General features: G+C 34.7%; 1 protein-coding gene across 12 annotated transcripts in view; it reads left to right on the forward strand.

The window, feature by feature from the left end:
• ELAPOR2 (endosome-lysosome associated apoptosis and autophagy regulator family member 2) overlaps positions 1-18,263 on the forward strand; it is a 660,265-nt gene that overhangs the window by 470,949 nt on the left and 171,053 nt on the right. For all 12 annotated transcript variants that reach the window (XM_072965097.1, XM_072965100.1, XM_072965099.1 and 9 more), the window contains one exon: positions 10,606-10,687. The gene's annotated coding sequence lies outside the window, so the exon portion shown is untranslated. The remainder of the gene's footprint in view (positions 1-10,605; positions 10,688-18,263) is intronic.

Genomic DNA, 18,263 nt, shown 5'->3' on the forward strand with positions numbered 1-18,263 from the left:
TTTGCTTTTGCCTACAGCAAAGGTCTGTTTTGTTTCTCAAGTTGACGGAGAAAAAAGAGAAAGAAATATCCTTTAAAAAAATAGAAATTTTCATTAGAAAATAAATGAGATATTATAAAAATTTGTATCTATAGTAAGTAATAACTGCCATCATTTAAAACACATATCTTTATTAAGAATGCTAAGTTTGTGCCTTAAAGCAGTACTATAATTATGACCTTAATTTGATGAGCTCTTGAAAATAACCCGGCAATTATGCCTGATTACTGCATTTTCTCTATTAGCGTTTGTTATTTAAGTAACCATGATACACGAACACATCTTGACAATTTTTGTTTTCCTAAAATATTACTGATTTGTAATTTTAAAAAGAAACTATGACCAAAATGAAATTTCCTTAATCAACAGATTATTTGTTTATAAATTAAGACCTGAAATAATTTGGGTATTTTTTCAGACCTCTGAATTGTTAGTACATTAGTAGTGGGTAAAATAAGTTACATTATCTTTGTCAGAGTTACTGATATTTATAAAAGATGATTATATTTTATTGAGCCTGTGGCAGGGTTCTATAGTTTTTGTAGACTAATAAATGTACTATTTAAATACGATTGCGCAAATTATACTAAGTTGGCTTTTCTCAAACATAAAACAATCAGTAAATATTTAGTGCATGTCTTGCATGTTCACAAGGCATTGCTAGACTAGGAATATATATATGCATAAGACATGGAGTTCATTTTTAAGATATTTACATTTGAAGAAACAGTAATTACACATAGGAAATGATGGGGAACAGTAAATGCTGGTTTCTGATCAAACTCTTCTTGGATTTTAATGAAATAGCTGGTAACATTAAGAAAAATTAACACAAAAATTTATCTTTCCTCAAATTTTCCATACTTTAGAAATAATCAGTCATGCTATTTCAGAATCTCAGTAGAACATAATGTTAACTAAGCCATACTCTTAACACAGTTCTGTGAAACTTGTAGGATGATTTTTTTTTTTTTGAAAACAGAACAGACATCCATCCAATGCTGCTTACAGAATGAAAAAGTGAAGTAAACTTTTAGCTTATCTATTCCGGAGGACATTAGATAACTCTAAAATGCTGAGTGCAGGCCCTGGACTTTAGCCAAAGAGACATTCGCAAAAGATCTTTTGGTCGATATTCTTAGTTTCAGATATTTGCAAGATAAATGCAATATCTGAAATATGAGAAGGAAGATACTCAGAAATGATTAAAATATCATTCATTTTTCTGTTAGATAATTTCAGCCCCACTCACATTCCTCCTAGAGGTTTATTTATTCTGGATGCAACACCTTTGCAAAAGGGAACATCTTGTACAGTACATAAGATAGAGCTGTACATGCAAGGATGCATGGTAAATGATTTTATAATGGCTTGGTAATATCAACAACTTCTTAACAATTGTACAAAATAAATCTGCTGTGTGATTTTTTAATTCCTGAAAGAAAGTAAGGGATAATGACTGTTTGCTTTGGAAATTGAAAAAGGAAACCCACCAGCGTATTTAATAAATTATTTCAAGTTTTCCTTGAAATATTTTTAAAAAGTAAGAGCAAGAAAAAAATACATCTACGAATGCATCCACCCATGTTGTCTATATGGCAGGGAGTGGTCTTAAAACCCCTGTGTATTGTCTGCTCTAGTACCATTAGTAGGAGATAGGGTGGTCAAAAATATATTCAAGGACAATTGGCCAAAGTCAAAGGTGGCAAAACCATGAGGAGGACTGTTTTACCTCTACTGGAATTTTAAACTCTTTGCTAGACTGTGGATGTGTAAAACAAGAAAATTCCATAAGAGGGCAAAAAGGTCAAAAGGGTTTTTAACTGGCAGTTTCCAGGTGTTTTTTGTTGTTTGTTTTGTGGGATATGGATAAATTCCCTGCTTTAAGATGAAATGTTCTTTCAAATAATCCAGTTCACTTTGTTTTGATCCTCCATTTGCTAAGCCACTTTCTTAACAATTCGGCAATATAATTTAAAAAATATTAAATATTTGTAAGTAATTTGGTATTTCAGATATCTTGATAGTGGAAAGGATGTGCTCTAAAATCAGAGGATATCAAACTACAGCCTGGTCACCAGAGCTGGCCCACCACCATCCTACCTGTTTTTGTATAATCCATGAGCAAAGAATTGTTTTTATATTTTTTAATGGTTGAAAAAAATTAAAAGAAGAATAATATTTTGTTTCTCCTGAAAAGTAGTTGAAATTCAAATTTTTGTAACTATATCAAATATTATTGGAAGACAGCCATGCCATTCATTTACATACTGTTTCTGCTGCATTACAAATGATATATTGGAATAGTGGCAAGAAAGACCATATGCTCTGTAAAGCCTTAAATATTTACTAAACCTTTGCTATCCGGTCGTTTGGTGGAATGTTGGCTGATCGCTGCTCTGGGTTGTAGGAATGGTTATTTCCATCTCTTGGAAAAGGATTGAAAATTAATGTAGCGTCTTTAAAGTAAAAACTGCTGGAGGAACAGGTGGGGGTTATAAATAGGGTTATTCTCCTTGGCCTAAGATTGTTTTTAGTTTCCTTGTGATCTATGGAAATTAAACACTGCCTTGGGAAACTGTTTTCTTATTTCAAAAAGTGACAACATCTGAAAAGTTTGAACTCCAGTATTTACGGTGAAGACTTTAAAACATCAAGTTCTCTAAAATAGCAAATAAAACATCATAAACATCCTTAATACCCCTTATTTATAACTTTATATCTAGTGAATATAAATACAGGCTTTTGTCTCTAAAATTTGATCTCTCATCACCCGCAGTGTGGAATTAACAGTCAGGGTACACGGTGCGGGCTGGGGGAGGGAGGAACAAATAAACAAAGCCTTGCTATTATCAGAAGCCTGAGGCAGAAACTCTAAACTGGCAGCCTTGAGTCATATTCAACCTACAGATACACAGTTTGCTTTCTTCGTCTCTGTGTTGTCTTTGAAAAGTTTGAAATAGTTGCCAACATTTAAAAATCGGGAGATCTCGCTTAAAAGTTGGCCTCGCGAAGTTTTCAGAAGTGCGGGCACGCCTCCCCACGTGGGCTCACGAGCTCCAGCTGAGCGCGCGCAGCCTGACCGCCAATAGCCCAGCCCCGCGATTACCCACAGTCCTCCGCTCCGGCGCGCCGCTGCCCCCGGGTCCGGAGCCTTCAGGTCTGGGAGCCTCGCCGGGGCCCCCGCGGCCGCTGGCTCGAGGAGGAAAACGGGCCGAGGCTTGTGTGAGAGCCGAAGAGAGCGTTTCTTAGGCAAACGCGGAGTAACATACTCCGGGAGAGGCCAACGGTTTTTCATGAGAAAGGAGGTGACTTTAATCCACAGGGACGTGCTTCAGTAGCTAACAGGTTGGTGGAAATACCGCTGAAGCAGGGAGAGAAGATTTCGTCTAACAACAAATATGTAATGATTATTAATGTTATTGTTGTTACCTTATCTCTGTTAAGAATTTGAGTTCCGGTCCTGCAGCCTTAAACTGACCGAAAAAGTATCCGTGACTTTAGATGGAAATGAATGGCTTTGCGTGGTGTGCCTACTACTTTAGACCAGTTAGAATGGATAAAGTTCTAGAAAAGCAGTTTTATGTGAGTCAGCATTTCGAAGACAGTCTGGCTGATTCAGGTTATAACGAGTTCCCTGTTACTACAGGTGTTAGCAAGAGGATAAATGGACTGTTGTCAGGTATTTTTGCCTAGTAATTGTAGTCATCACTTGAGTTGTCGAATTAGATGTTAAATTAGATGGCGTTTTTCTTTCTAATTTGGAGAAGCTACAATTTCATGTTCCATTATGTGATTAATCGGTTTATGATGAATATATATGCATATACTATCTACCTATTTATCTATCAAACAATCATCTTAGGTTGAACCGTAACAACACATATAGAGGAGGATCTTCGATTCCTATGGATATGAGAACTCCCTTGTTTTATATTTAAAGAAAATGAGTCTAGCGTCTCCTCGGATGAACTGGGTCTGGTGTCTAGAACTTGAGGCTTTTAAATCTTAGGTTATTGTTTCTCTCTTTGTCCGCCTTTCTCCCCAACCCTCATTTTCCTCCTCCTGTTCCTCCTTGTCCTCCCCACCTCCTCCTTTTTCCTCTGTGTCATAATTAACGGCTTCTAAATAACTAAAAAATATTTTACTCTATTTGTCTATAATTTGACACTTTTTTTACTTGGAACTAAGCTGAGTTATAATCAATCAATTACTAATTACTTTTTCTACCAGGTGAATGACATTATCCTACTTTGAAATAAAGGCAGTGAGTACGAGAAAGCAGTACCTGTTCTCCAGATGGAATGAGAATTCTTTATTGATATAATCAAGTGCAGATGCAATACATTAAAACTATATGAAATCAAAGATTTTGGAATATATAGAAATTAATTTTAAAAAACACTATGAATTTTAGTTGTACTTCCTATGCAGAGCCACTACAGTTGTGCCCAAAGAGAAAATTTCTTGTTTTAAAAATATCAAAAAAGAAAAACAATGAAAAATCAGTGTGTTAAATACTGAATTATACATATAAGTTTAAGAAAGGATAGAAGTAAGAATTAGAATTCAAAAGAGCAAAAATTAATAATTTAAAAATAGAACTGAAAATATTTGAGAGATTGGTCAATAATTTCATATACTTTATTAAATTTAAAGTGTCTGTTATGTTTGTACTTTTAACACTCAAATTTGTATTACTGAACATTGGTATTATACTTTGAACTTTTATTGTAGTAGGAGAAATTAAACATAGACAAAATTCCTATCCACAAAATTCCTGTCCAGAGTCATGAGTACTTTTGCTGTCACAGAATTTTCCCACAACACCTGTATAATTAATAATTTTGTTTATTTACTCATCTTAAAATTTCTCATTCTGAAACAAGTTTCTCTTTTAAGTCTGTTAGATCTAAATAGTCTTTTAGCCGAAAGACACGTTTCTGCCTATCAGTAGAAGTTAGAAGGCAGGAGTCTGATTTCTCCTTCAAAAGCATTCATCGAATGATTAAGCAGTGAGCTGTACCAAAAAGTACTTGGCATATAATCACAGTATTCTTTCCCATCTGGAGTTTTATTTTTGAGAATTTACTTTCTGTAACCAGAGTATCATTCATGCATAATCCTTGTTTTTAAACTGTTACCATTCTTCATAGACTTTAAAAACAAAAATCCCCAAATGAACTAATTGTAAGTTTCCTCAAAAGGAGAATTCCATCAACATGGTTCTGTAACAATGGGATATTTACCAAGACATAATTATATGATGTTAATGAGACATTTAAAGATCTAAATAAGTTATTGTTTTACAATTGTTACCAAGATTTTTACATGTTCGCTCTGTTTTATCTTTTACAAATACAGTACTTGTGGTTGCATACTTTTTATGTACTTAACACTGTGCCCAGTGATTTATATTCAGTATCCTATTTAATCTTCAGAATAATTTTATGATACCCATTTTATAGATGAGTAAACTGAGAGAGTGGTTAAGCTCCTTGCTATATACCACTCACTAAGTGGCAGAACCAGACTTCAAACCTACGACTTCTGATGTGTAATCATTATACTTAACCACCACCCTTTACCTCCTCATAGAGCATTTCCAAAACACTTTAAAGTGTTTTTCCCCTAACTTGACATCTTTCTCCTAAAAAACAATATTTAATTGATATTATCTTTGTTTTATCTCTCTTTTCTAAAGACATAACATCATCCCGTTTGTATCATCTTACCACTTGAGTGATTTTTAATCTTACCCTCTTCTTGAGTCCAAAGAGAAAGATTTGGTTTCTTTGACCCTTCTATAAATCCAGAACATCTTTTATCTTTTGTTGTGTTGCTTCATACACAAAACCCTTGACAACACCCAGCACCTCCTTTATCCATGCGTGGTTTGCCAACGTATGTTTATGAGGCAGTAAAAGCATTTTTTAGGAAGTGCCAGTGACCTATAATTATACTTCTCTTTCTTCCCTGGAGTATTTGCCTTTTATGACCTTGATTTTCATCTGAAGGCGTTTTTAGTATTTGTATCTTTAGTGTGTTCTCAAATTTGTCCATTTTAAGAAAAGTATGTTCAAAATGCATTTGGTCTCTCTGAATCTTCTTTTTGTATTCCTTTTTTTTCCTGGCAGCGGAAGTGTGCTGTGATCATTCTTTTCCTTCGTTTTTGTTTCATTTTTTTCAAATCATTACATATTTTCTACTCTGTCCTTTGTCCTCTCCTCGGAGTTTCTTCCATTCCTCACTTACTTTTGTGCTCCTTCTTTCTTACTTGTCCCGGGCCTTCCCTTGTTCTGTAACAGTCTTCCAGTGTCCTTTGTTTTTCTTTTTCTACGTAGGTGACCTAACGTCCCATTTTTCTCTTTTTCTCTCTCTGTCCCCTTGCTCATTTTCTTTGGCTTATGCATATCTGCTCTGCTTTCTTTTCCCTTTGCATGTTACATCTTGGTCAGCATTTTTCTTTCCTACCACTGTTAACAGACAATGTCTATCCTTGTGGGTGAGTCAAGAAAAATAAGGGAAGAAAAATAGGAAGAAAGCTTCATCTCATACTTCAATTTAAAAAAAAAGGAAAGCTTCATTTCAACAACTCCATTTTTCTTAGTTCTTGTATCCTTCTATGTTTTTAATGATTGTGTCTAATTATTTCAGATAATAGTTTTGAATTCATATTCATAAGATGAGAAATTACCTAGGAAATTGAGTCGAGCACACACACGTTTGTGCTCTAGGGAAAATAAAAAGAAATTACAAATGTACTCCTTGAAGAAAGTCTTTCCCTTTTTCTATTAGGAGGATACTGGGGACAAAACTTTTTTTTAAATGTTGAAATGATAATCTTCGTTCTTTGCTTTCTGCATCTTCTAGGATTATGCCTAAGATTCTAGTGCATTTTAGGGAAGGCCTTGTCTGCTACCAGCTCAGATTCTGTCCCAGCAAAGTCTACTGGGATTTTGTTATTTTCAACATTGTTCAAGAATAAATTGGCTATAAATCGAGGCTGGCAGACATTTATATTATTGCCATTTTCATTCTGAAAGTGGGTGGAAGAGGAGTGGTTGTCCTTCCCCAATTTGAAGCTTTTTCAAGCTGGTTTAAATGCTGTGAAGGGATGAAGCCCAGGCTCTCATTTGTTGTTGTCACTGCCATCAGCAGCCTTGGCTGCATGGACTCCAGGTATCTTACTAATACTTGTATCTCATGCTTCTTCTCTGTTCCCTCTACACCTAGCACATGTGCTAGAAATAAAGTTGGTGCTCTCGTGATAAATAATTTAAAAAAGCCCCAAGTCCAATGTAAGTCCCAAAGTGGAAATAGCATCTTTTTTGGAAGAATGTAGGAATAGATGGACAGAATGCCCTTTGCTCATTCAGTGCTTGAGAGGAAAACAAAATAACATTATTCACAATAACAGCAATACTAACAATGATAAAAACAGGCATCTATTAAATGTCTACTTAACTGATATTTTTAAAGGATTCATCAGTAATATTAGCTGTAACAGTAATAATGATAAAAATTATGTGTTGAGTATCTGCTATTAAAAAGCAGGTTTTGTGCTCAGCTCTTTATATGCATTTCTTTCTTAATCTTTATAAAAATCTGAGGGGGTTTTCATGACAAAACTGGCTATAGCTTAGTAACTTGCCTAAGGTCACGTAGCTGGTGTATTTGAGATAACTTAGATAGGCATAGATAGGAAATTTTAGGGACTAAATTTCTCAATTCTTCAGTATTATTCATCACCTGCTATTGAATATTTTATGTCAAACATGACAAGATGTCTTTCTTCCTTTGCAAAAACTGTAGGATATTAATAATCCCAATTTTGTCAGACATTTTAATAACTGAATAAAACAAAATTTTGGAATTATCTGAGAAAGAAAAAAAAGACAGCCAGTCATGAACATACTGTACAGATTCTTCCTCATCTTCCCCCCACTCCCCAATCTCCTTAATTAACACAGGCACACAAATCAAGCAGAAGAGACTGCTTCTCCCAGTTGTTTGAAATTTAATATGTGACCCTTTAGATGAAAAATTTGTGTTCTAGGACTTTAGATGCTTTAAATTCTATTATTTGGTTACATTTTAACTTACCATAATGTATCATCTAAGAAAGTAATAGCTACACTCTTGCTAGTGGGCAATAATAAGTTAGGAATTCTACAGAAGCCATGTAGCCCTGTAGAGGATGAAGAAAGCAAACAAATCAGGAAAGCATAATCAATTTTCTGTACCACAAAAGGCTAGTGTTATTCTAATAAATAAGGATTCCTTTCTATTACTTAGCATGCTGTAAGTACTGTGATTCACTCGGTCTGCTTTTGTTGTTCATTCTAAAGTGGATTGCCATTAGAACTTGGGCAAAATAATAACAGTTTTAAGTTGATTTTCATTAAAGTGATTAAACTTCATCACTTCTTGTTAATGCAACAAGCCGAGCCATAAATAGGGAGAAAGGCCACAAACTCAAACTTTTCAATTCAAAATAACGTAACATTAGCATCTTCTGTACCAAGGAATACGCAGATACAATGCATGAGATTAATCATTTCTGACTAACAAAACAAGAAATTTAGGGGAAAACAGTTTTATTCCTTACTAGTTGCAGAGCTATAAGAACATTATTTAAAATAGCAACAGTTATGCTATTATCAGCTTATACTTTGGGTAGATTACGAGAAACCTCAGAAAAATGCACTCTTTAAATGCTTTAATGTAGGACAAATTACATCACTTGGAGAAGTTAAGATAATTCTAGAATTTATCACTGCTTACTCCATAAAGTAAGACAGAGGATGCACTTTTGTGTTGAAGTATACATTATATCTGAAATACACGTTCTATCTGCTTGAGGGGTATGTTGCTTCTGTAGAGAGAGGAGGAAGAACAAGGATGAAAATATATCAGGATGATAGCTAATGTTCCTAAGGTGAATAGCCTCTAAGTGAGGTGATTGTTGCCAACTAGAAATTGATGTTCCCCTGGACTTTGTGGCATAGGCTCTAGTGTAGAGACAATTGTTAGTGTATGTGATTTGTTTTCAAATAATTTTGTTCTAGGTTTCTGAATTTCCAGTTAAAACTTGACATGAAGTGATAGAGATTAAATTGCTCTTATTATCGATTGATGCAAATTTCAAACCTTATGTAAAGAAGAAATACCTATAATGCACAGTAATATTGAGAAATCTACCCTAAAGCTTCCTTTCTAATCTAGCCTTTCCAAAATAAACACAAAAATATCAAGAGGCTCCTATTTAATAACTACACCACCACCACTACCAACATGTGCACTTCACAGTTTTTAAAAATGATTCTACAGTAACTAAGAGTTACCTGAAATTGCGTTCATTTCAATGAGTAGTACATACTGTCTATTGAATAGATGAAATGGAAAGACTTCAAAGGCACACATAGACTTGTGCTCTACATGCAGAGAAATGTTAGACACATACTCTGTCAATTACTAGTAATAGTGACGATGGTAAGTAACACTGTGTTTGTAAATGATTGCTTGAAACACATGACATTTATGCAAGTTTTTGTGATTCACTCACTTAAAGATACTAATTATTCTTCCAAGGAGCTACCATTGTCCAAATTTGTTTAACTGATTTAACTTTAGGTATCTTCTCCATAAATTGCTTTTAACTCACTTAAATGGAACAACATCTCACAGTTTCTAAAATATGTTACTTCTTTTGGGGAGCCTAGAGAAAAAATCTAGGGTGGGGAAAGTCTTACCTAATTTCAGAGAAAGAAAAATAGAATATCCTGTACTTAAAAAAAATGACCTTTTTTGAGCAGTTTTAGGTTCACAGCAAAATCGTGTAGAAGGTAGATTTCCCATATACCCTTCCACGCCCACACCTGCGTAGCCTCCCCCATTGTCAATGTCCCCATCCTAGTGGTACACTTGCTACAAGTGATGAATTACATTGACACATTATAATTGCCTTAAAAAACCCCATAGCTTACATTGGGGTTCACTCTTGGTATTGTGCATTCTATGAATTTGGACGAATTATAATAATGAGTGTCCACCATTATAGTAGTATCACACAGAGTATTGTCACTGCCCTAAAAACCCTCTGTGCTTTCACAGTTCATCCTCCCTCCCCACAGTCCCTGGCAACCTTTGATCTTTACCACCATCATCGTTTTGTCTTTTTCAGCGTATAATATAGGAATCATACAGCATGTAGCTTTTTCACACTGGCTTCTTTCACTTAGTAATATGCATTTAAGTTGCTTCCATGTCATTTCATGGCTTGATAGCTCATTCCTTTTCAGTGCTTAGTACTGTATTCCATTGCCTGGCTGCTTCACGGTTTATTTATTCACTCACCTGCTAAAGAACATCTCTCTTGCTTCCAGCTTTTGGCCATAGTGAATAAAGCTGCTGTAAACATCTGTGTGTATATAAATTTTCTACTTTGTTGAGCAAATACCAAATAGTATGATTGCTGGATTGTATGGTAAGAGTATATTCAGTTTTATAAGAAAATGCCAAACTGCCTTCTAAAGTAGCTGTACCATTTTTCTTTCCCACCAGCAATGAATGAGGATTCTTGTTCCTCTACACCTCTGTCAGCGTTTGCTGTTGCCAGTGTTCTGGATTTTGGCTGTTCTAACCGGTATGTAATGATATCTCATTGTTTGAATTTGCATTTCCCTGATGACACATGATGTGGAGCATCTTTTCGTACATTCATTTGCTGTCATGTATCTTTTTTGATCAGATGTCTGTGATGGTTTTTGGCCCATGTTTGAATCAGGTTGTTTGCTTTCTCATTGTGGGGTTTTAAAAGTTCTTCGTATATTTTGGGTAAGAGTCCTTCATCAGATGTGTCTTTGGCAAATATTTTCTCCCAGTCTATTGCTTGTCTTTTAATTCTCTTGTCAGTGGCTTTTGCAGAGAAATGGGATATTTTGCTTTTAATCATTAAGTCCCCAAAAGGCATAGTTTCTCTAATCTTTTCATGGCTAAGCTTGAGTTCACTTTTCATTTCTTCTTGCTGTCTCGAGTTTGTTTTGGAAAAAATAGAATGTTCTGTTTCACTTCATGCTAGTGAGGAGAGGGAGGGAGGGGAAAGGGAGTGGGAGGGAAAAGGAGGGAGAGGAGGAGAGAGAGAGGAGAGACTAATTTAAGAAAAAGACCAGAAAACACATCAAAATATTAATAGTAATTCTAAATTCAGTTATGGGTAATTTAAAGTTTTCTTTTTTCTTTTTCTTTTTTGTATTTTTCTAAATTTCTACATAAATGTTACAGAGAGAAATTACTAAATCAAAGCATTCTTGGAAAACTTAAGACAGTTTAAAGCATCTTTTATCTAACACTTAGGGAGATAAAGTTTTTATATATCAGTACTATCCAGTAGAAATATAATACAAACAAACATGTAATTTTAAACTTTCCAGCAGCCGCATTAAAAAAGGTAATAAGAAACAGATAAAATCAGTTTTTTAAAACTATAACTTAACTGAATATGCTAAAATACTATTTTAATATTTAATTTGTAAGCAATATAAATTTATTAATAAAATATTTTACATCTCTTGTTTTTTGGTACATAGCAATTTATTATCTTAAAATCCTGATGAATCCAGATTTTAACCTGATACAGCTTGAACACCATCAGTCATGATAGAAACATACTTTTTTATATTACCTATAATTCTTAGAAAGATGCAAAAGATTTAAAATTATTCCAGCTTAGACTTTTTATGCTGTGAATTGATTTCTTTTTCAGATTTGAAGTCCTTTGAGACAAAACCATCTCAAAAATATTTATCAGGAAGGATGTCTTATTGTGTAACTCAACTAAAGCTACAGGAAAGTGTTCACAATTAAAAAAATTTTGAACCAGCTGATTTTTCTATCATGATTAACTGCTGAGTTCTTTGAGGACATTTCACTTTTGTAATTATCTCTTTAGTCATAATTTCCTTACAAAATTTTTATAACTAAAATAATTTCTTTTTACCATCTTACCATCTAAGATTGATTTGTTTTTGAAAAATCCTTCATTTGATATATTGCCAAAGTTGTAAGCTCAAATCTTGTTTTAAAAACGTTCAAAAACTTTTTACATTTAATTCGGATTTCAAACACTAATTTAATTGGTTCTATGACTTTTGAGAAAAATCTTACCAAATTACTTACGTTTTTTGATGGAAAAAGTATCTTAATATTGTCTAAATTATTACCTTTATTTTTTATACAACAACTTTCTTCCTTTTATTCTGACAGTAAATTATAGTTGTCACTCATTGTGAACTTGCAACATATTTTATTCTAGTCTCTTTTTTATTATTCCTGCTGTTGTACCAGCTTCTAAATCTTCACTTAATTATGCAACAATAATAAACCTATGTTTTAAGTTTAAAGATAGGTTCTTTCTTATTTTTAAACTATAAACATAATTATATTCAAGTTACAATTAAAATGAATACTTCAACTTAATTATCAACTCAGTTTACATAATATCACTTTAACTTCTGGTGACTGTAGACAAAATTCAGATAAACACATTATAATATTACAGTGCTGCATAGAAAACTACTGTTTAAATTGAATCAATCCATTGACATCAACTAGAACAGTGATGTGTTTATGTGTAGTATGGGAAACAGTGTACTTTCCCAGTGTGTGAACTATAATACCGCCCTATTCTATATAAAGATTAAAGTGAGATGTAGTCCTACAAAGACAGTTTTCAGTTTTAAAATTTAAACTATATTAATTGAGATAGAAAATTAAAAGTTCATTTTCTCAGTTATACCACTTACCATTCAGCTGTTCAAGAGTTACATGTGGCTAGAAGCACATTGTATAGACAAGAGCATTTTTTTTTAGAAAATTGAAGTTTATTCATTTAAATATTGAGTTAAAGATATTTAGATTGAAATATATAAGTATCTTGCACAGTACCTGCTCTTATTAAGTCTTTTTGGTGATTTAGATCATTAATCTTTGAACTGTGTATAAATCATGGTACTGTGCATGTATTTGGGCATGCGGTGGTTTCCTATCCCTTTGGCAGAGTATGTTTACTGTGTATACTCATTGTCTCCCCAAACTACAAGAGTTCATCTGCTCTTAGTATAATTTTCCCGTCTGTGAAATGGGGATAACAATACTATTAACTATCTTGTACTTAAATGATATACTGAATATAAGCCCCTTAGAACAATACCTGACACAGAAAATAGCCAATGAATATTATGTATTTTTAAATTATAGTAAATCAACGATACGCCAATAAAAATAAACTTGAAAAAAATTACAGTATTCATTATTACTATTGAATGTTTTTCTTAACACTCAAAGGCAACACACCCAAAGGCAACAGTCAAAATGCCTCTTGTTTCTAGTTCAGTTACTTCTAATATCTTTACTTTCTTTTCTGTTTCTCTTTTTCAAATCAGTTCTAATTGTCCTTTGAATAAAATTATCTAATTCTGAGCAAAGAACTAAAGATTAGTTTCATAATCAAAGAACTTGTGGTTTAGAAAGTATTTGACTTGGTACTCAGTTTTAAATATGTTTTCAGATATCTCAGATTACTCGCTAAGTGCTTTTAGATAGATAAAACATAGTTGTTTTCTGATACTCCAGCATAGTTAGTAAATGATTTGTTTCCTATACAGGAATATTCACTAGTTTATCATGTATATAATAGAAAAACAAACTTGAAAATAACTGAAATGTCCAAAGATAAGAAATTGGTAAATGAATACTAACGCACAGTGTTCAAAAATTGGCATACTAAGAGGGCCTTGGTATGTTTATAGATTTATATTTGTTGATAGAGGAAGGTGTGCCTGATGTATTTAATGAATGATACAGATTAAAAATAATATATACAGTATGATCTAATCTGTAATACAGACAGATGTGTAGAAAAATTTGAGAGGCTATATACCAAAGTGTCAACAGAGTTATTTGTGCATGGAGGGATTAAAGCTGATTTTTCTTATTTCTAATTTTTATACAATGGCCATATATTGCTTATGTAATGAAATTATACATTAGTAAAGGAGGCATTTACAAAAAACTTCTGAAAAACTCTATTTTTCCTTGTCTTCTACAGTTTTCTTTAGAACTAGGTTTTCTAAAATGATTTAGGACTACTTTCAGATAAATTGCAGGAGAAAAATTTCTAATGGGACTTTAAAAATGCTGAGTCAGTAATTTGTGGATGATTGGGCAGTTGAGATTTGAAACAGGTGATTTTTAAAATGTGAAAATTTGCTGTCACTTGGTGTCTTTCACTGTATTCTGACTTTTAGCCACATAAACAATTTTGGTGTTTCTGGATAAATTTACTCTTGCGGTAAGTTAATGGATAACAAATACAGTTTGAGAAATCTCCTGAGAGCTTGAAAACTCAGAGAAATACTTTAAAATATTATTTAAAAAATTTTAGTTTAAATATGAGAGTAACTGATCATGTAGTATCATTTCAGTGGTCCTGAGAAATTTCTCTGCCTCTCAAGCTCTTTTGTGATTTCTTAAATCCTTCAGCAGAGGACAAAGCATTCTATTATACCTTGATTTAAAGCCTAGTAGTTTCAGACTAAATTAAACTAAGAGGCAAATGACTGACAGTAGATCCTTTTCTGGTTTTAACTATTAGGAGGGATACAGGAAGCTGAGAGTATAAAGGTCCATCAGCATTAGACTCCAACGTAGAAACGGGGTATGTGGGAAGATGGGAGGATGCCGATGCAAAACTCTCCCTAGTTCACATGTTTTCCTGGGTCCTCTCCAACATCTCTTCGAGCTTGGCACAGAAGGAGAAGTTTGGGAAAAAGTTTACATTATATTCTTTCATAAACCACCTATTTCAGTATGAAGTTTAGCAAACCACCAAACTAACAACTTTCCTGCCAACAACACAGAACACGCTTGGCGGATCAGTGTGTTTGAGCATGATGACCAGGGAAAGAGCTGCTATACACGTTCAGGCCCTTTTCCATGTAGGCAGTTCTGTGTGTCATTTGTTGAATCAGTTTCTCTGGAGTCCTGGCTATATGTGATTTTTGTAAAATTGAAGAACACATTTGAGGTAGGATGATAAGGTACCATCCTGAGGTTACAGGATTGGAGTGCAGGAGGATGCTGAACTGATTGCTCACTTGGTAAATGGAACACATTCAGCCTCCTGTGTAAGGCTCCACATGTGGCTTTTAAGTATGTAGCAAGTTCACAAATGCATGATCAGTTGTAGGTCGTTAGAACTGAGAAATACTAGGAACATTACCTTAATACTTGTTGCATGCTTTTGGCCAGGTTTATCCACAAGAGGCACGAACATTATAGGAGATACCTTTTGATTTTTCCTGTCTGTCACTCTTTACTCTGTCGTTGGTAACAGCACCCCGTCTTTCTTTTAGAAGTGTCTCCACCTCCATCTCATGGGTCATGATGGAATTGTCAGTGAGGTGTACTGATTTCCTATGCCCCTCAACCCCTGGTCCCACTGACCTGAGAACCCGTGTGACATCCAAGCTAGGCGAATTTGACTGCTGGAATTTTGAGTCTAGTGTAAATAGCTCAGCAATGGAACGAACTTGAAATTGAGTCATCCTGACGGCAGATCTTCAAAGATACTTCCTTTGACATTTGATATTTTCCTTTGATAGCCTTCCTAAAAGCTACTTTTAAGTGAGGTCTCTAGAGAGATCCTGGTTCCTGTTCTCCTGAAGGCCTAGTTGTTCAGGTAGTTTTTGGATTCTGTAGGCTACACACTGATAGCTCATAACTCTAGTAAATTAAAACAATTGATTTAGCCAGAATTGTTTTCTAATTTAAATCTGACTGCTGAATTGTTACGTAAGTGGATCACTGGTATCATCTCACCCGTGGTCAGAGGGAGCCTGGGCCTCTGGCTGGAAACGTGTGTGTCTGGTTTCAGGTTAGGCCAAGTGAGAGAGTGAATGAATTTTACCAAAGGCAGCAGTGCATGGTTTTGAGGCTTAGATATGAGACATCTTTCCATGAAAAAGGCCTGGATCCAAAACAAGGCCAATCCTCGAGTGGAGTCATTAATCGAAAGAGCAGTGCAGGATGGGAAAAAGTGCAAAGTGGAAACATGAAACATTAGTTAGAAGGCAGGAAAAGGGAGGCGTATCTTTCCTGAAGAAATTGAGTCTTGGAATCTAGCCAAAGATATATTTTATAGTTGACCTATGACGTCTCCCTGGCGAAGAGAATTGCTGTATTGGCTGGTACCGATCCTGCTCAGACAATAGCCTTCACCTGAGTCACGTTGTACCAATGAATTTCTCCCCAATTTTGTGCTCTTCCTCTTGCCTTCCCCTTTTACCTCTGTTCCTTTGGTTGGGCTGTTTTTCTGTGTGAATTTCATTTTTCAGTTTGCCCAATGACATACTCATCCTTTGAGATTAGCCTCCTCTGTGAAACCTTCATTTATTCTTTACATGGCAAAATCAGTCCTGATCATTGTTTTATGATAAGAATTAGCTGACGTGGAGGTGGTGGTGGTGAGAGTACCCTAAGCAAATGAAACAAAGCTTGTGCAAAAAGCAGGAGCTGAGAGAGTTCCTGGCATATTTAGAAACCTGAATACGTGTATTTATCACTTATTATTGGAACTTAGCTGGTGAAGGGGTGGGGTGAGGTTGCTGAGCAGAAGAAAATGGAAAGATTGACAAAACAGATGACAGACAGTGCTTTGTAAATACCTGTTGCATGGAGAATGGGTTATAGATGGTCTTATTTAGATGTGTTACATGATTTGACCTAGTCATATAGCATGATGAGTCAGTATTCGAAATTAGTGGGCATTTTACCTCAAAGCCCAAACCTTTTATCTCTATTCTAGTCTGTATCTTAAAATAATTCTTTCACTGGAATGTGGAACATTCAACCTAGGTTACAGCCTGCTCAGACAAAATCAGCTCAAGGTGCAGGAGAGGGAGAGAGAGGTGATTTTGCAGGACAAAAGTTGCACCTAGAGAGAGAAAACTCCTTAAAAATACTATTTGATGAAACTGTAGGTAAATGAGAATTTTGACCAATGGCAGTCAGAGAGACCAAGGATAACCTGTCATTTGTGTTAAAATTCCAAATGTAAGGAGGTGACTATTCAAAGAGAAAGGTGTATAGTATTGAATGATGATGAAACCAAAAAGATCAGCAGACCAGGCAGGATCAGGACATAAACAGTTCCTTATAAATATAATTGACTCTAAAGGTTCTCGTAAGCAAATGTTCATCTAGCAAACCTGTAACTCAGTCAGCTCAGCTCTTGGAAAAGTTTGGAAATTTGCGTAGGTAGGATGATTTACTACTAAAAGAAGATCAGGACTTAAAATCTGAACTATAGATGTGTTTTTTGAGAAGTCAGTTGAACCGTACTTATGTTAATTGTTTAGTATAATGTGTATGTTTGTAATGTATGATTCTCAAACTTCTCTGCAGGTTGTAATTTCTTTTTTTTTAATTGAAGTACTGTCAGTTACAGTGTGTCAGTTTCTGGTGTAAAGCACAATGGTCCCAGTCATGCTTTGTAATTTTGGATTGTTAATCTCTTGAAATACAGAGTTTAATTACCTCTCAGGAAATGTAAATAATTATATCTAACTTAGATGAAACTTAGTTGAGAGATGCTTTCAAAATGTGTGTAAAATATTTGTACACTCTTTCTATGCAACGTTAGTTCCTTTTCCTCTGACTCGGAATGATCAGGAAAGATAAGGAATGACAGCATTATTTCCCAAATTTGGCTAGTCATCAGAATCATGTGAATGAATCCTTGAGTGAAACTTGAGGTCCACCCCAGCCTAAATGGAACAGGATCTGCATGGCCTGTCTTGGAAATTTGCATTTTTAATACACACCCAGCCCTAGGTGTTTCTGATGAGCCTGGCTCTCCCAAACGTATATATCCTCTCTTTGGCATCAAGAGAACTATGCCAAAAGTAAAGGAGAGTGAGAACAGAGCAGTTCTGATTTACACTGTACCTCTGTCCTCCATACGATCCAGAAGGTTCTTTCTTTTACAAATTAATTTATCCTTTACCTGTGATCTGACAGTTTATTTTTATAATTAACACAAAGTGAGCAGGTCATCTCTGAAATTAATATTTTGGGTCTAGATTTCTTACGAGTTTTGGGCTACTGAAATCCTTGATTTCCAAATATGCTTCCTAAGGGAGAGGGGAATTGGCCAACTGGCT

Source organism: Vicugna pacos, chromosome 7, assembly GCF_048564905.1.
Source record: "Vicugna pacos chromosome 7, VicPac4, whole genome shotgun sequence".
Lineage (NCBI taxonomy): Eukaryota > Metazoa > Chordata > Mammalia > Artiodactyla > Camelidae > Vicugna > Vicugna pacos.